Below are 2,438 nucleotides of genomic sequence, written 5' to 3' on the forward strand. Positions count from 1 at the left end.
TAATAATAATAATAATAATAATAATAATCCCGGCATTTGACCCGGCGCCTTATCGCGTCGTCGAGACTTCTCAAAGCGCTTCACAGGACACGTTGTAAAGTGAAGTGACTGTGTGTTTTGTGGGCGAACCGCGGCAGCCAATTGCGCCCCCGGCGACGTCCCCGCAAACAGCCGTGGGTCGAGCGACCGAATTATTATTATTATTGTTTCGAAGGGATTATTATCCCCCGGGAAAGCAATTCCCCACTCGACTGACAAGCGAGTTCCTATTGACTGCGGGTAAACAGAGGCACGCGTGTGTGTGCGTGCGTGTGCGTGTGTGGGGTGGGGTGGGGGGAGCGGGGAGGTAAGGAAACTTGCCTTAGGTTTCGCCCCCCAACCCGACCCGCCCGGGAATCGAACCCGGGTCCTCTCGCTTGCGAGGCGCGGGGTCTAACCCCTGAGCCACGGGACAGTTAACGTGGGGAGTGGGGGTCAGAAGGGGGAACACTGTAAGGTTTGCCAGGACGAGACTTCACCCAATACGGGCGGTGTGAACGGCAAATCTTTTAATGTCGCGCGGCACCGTAATTATATCGTTAAGTGACGTTACAGCAGCGAAACCCATATCACCCGACTCCATTGGGGGAGAAGCCACCGACCACCGTCTCCTCACGATGATTCCAACTGTTCCGAAGTCACATCTTTCCTTGACGTGTGTCTAACGCCGTCTCAACCTGGTCACGGAGAGAGAGAGAGAGAGAGAAAGAGGGGGAGAGAGGGAGAGAGAGAGACCCCACCCTTCGCGGGATCTCTCTCTCTCTCTCGTCCGGGAAAATAACTGATGAGGAGAAGGAGATACGGAGAACTGATTGGGACTCGTTCTGTCTTTGCAGATCCTGGTTCCTGAAAGGAACCCACGACTTGAGGCACACGGTCCTTCAGCCCCGACAGGTCAAAGCCACACAGGTAAGCCCCCACCCCACCCCCCGACCCACCCCCACCCCTCCCACCGTCGCATCCCAGGGCCTGACCCCCACAATTGTTTCCCCAACCCAACCCCCAACAGTGACTCAAATCCCTTCAATCTCTGGTACCTCCTTCCCTACCTCTACCGACCTGGTAAACACCTCCTCGCCCCCACCACCAACACCCCTGCCTCCGCTCGGCTGGCTCCGGTCTCCTGCTTGTCCCTCGTTGCCCCCCCCACCACCCCGCTCCACCATCAACGGCCGGACTTGCAGCCACAACGCCCCGAAACCGTGTCACCCTCTCCCCCTCGCCCCCCACACAACCCCTCCGCCTCGCGCCCCCTTCCCCGCTTCCTCATCTTGAGGTCACGCCTCAAGACCTTCCTCTTCGACGGTCACCTCCCCCCTCTCCCCCTCTCCCCCCCCCCCCCGTTCTCCTATACTGTCAAGCGCTCTGGGGCGCTGCCCTGCTTGAGGGGTCGCTGTAAACCCAGTGTGTGGCCCTCTCGTTCGCAGAAGCCAATGTTGACGGACTCGGTCAGGAACAGTTTCCACCTGATGCAAATCCGCCACCTGGAGAGGAAACTGGTGCCCATGACGCAGAGGTCAGTTGCCCACCTCGCAAGCGGGTACAGGGAGCCAGAGAGAGGGAGAGAGACACACATAGGCACAGAGAGACACACAGAGAGAGACAGACAGAGAGAGAGAGAGAGACACACAGACATAGGCACAGAGAGACACACAGAGAGAGACAGACAGAGAGAGAGAGAGAGTCACAGACACACACACAAATAGGCACAGAGAGACACACAGATAGAGACAGACAGAGAGAGGGAAAGAGAGAGACACACACACACATAGGCACAGAGAGACACACAGAGAGAGACAGACAGAGAGAGAGAGAGAGAGTCACAGACACACACACACATAGGCACAGAGAGACACACAGAGAGAGACAGACGGACAGAGAGAGAGAGAAAGAGTCACAGACGCACACACACACATAGGCACAGAGAGACACACAGAGAGAGACAGATGGACAGAGAGAGGAGAGAGAGTCACAGACACACACAGACATAGGCACAGAGAGACACACAGAGAGAGACAGACGGACAGAGAGAGAGAGAGAGTCACAGACACACACACACATAGGCACAGAGAGAGAAACAGAGAGAGAGAGAGAGACGGACAGAGAGAGAGAGAGAGTCACAGACACACACAGACAGACAGAGAGAGAAATAGACAGACAGTGAGTGAGAGTGACACACAGAGAGAGAGAGACGGGCACAGATGTGATGGTCACAGACAGGCGGTGAGGGGTGTGCGGGTGGTACATGTGGGTGTAATGTGACGCCTCTCATTCAGGTTACAAACCAGAGATCTCAACCCAGAGGAGACTTCGCTACCCAGAGAATTACTGGAGGAGTCACCCAGCAGGTACCTCCCTCCCTCCCTCCCTCCTCCCTCCTCCCTCCCTCCCTCCCTCGC

Source organism: Callorhinchus milii, unplaced genomic scaffold, assembly GCF_018977255.1.
Source record: "Callorhinchus milii isolate IMCB2004 unplaced genomic scaffold, IMCB_Cmil_1.0 Scaffold68, whole genome shotgun sequence".
Classification (NCBI taxonomy): domain Eukaryota; kingdom Metazoa; phylum Chordata; class Chondrichthyes; order Chimaeriformes; family Callorhinchidae; genus Callorhinchus; species Callorhinchus milii.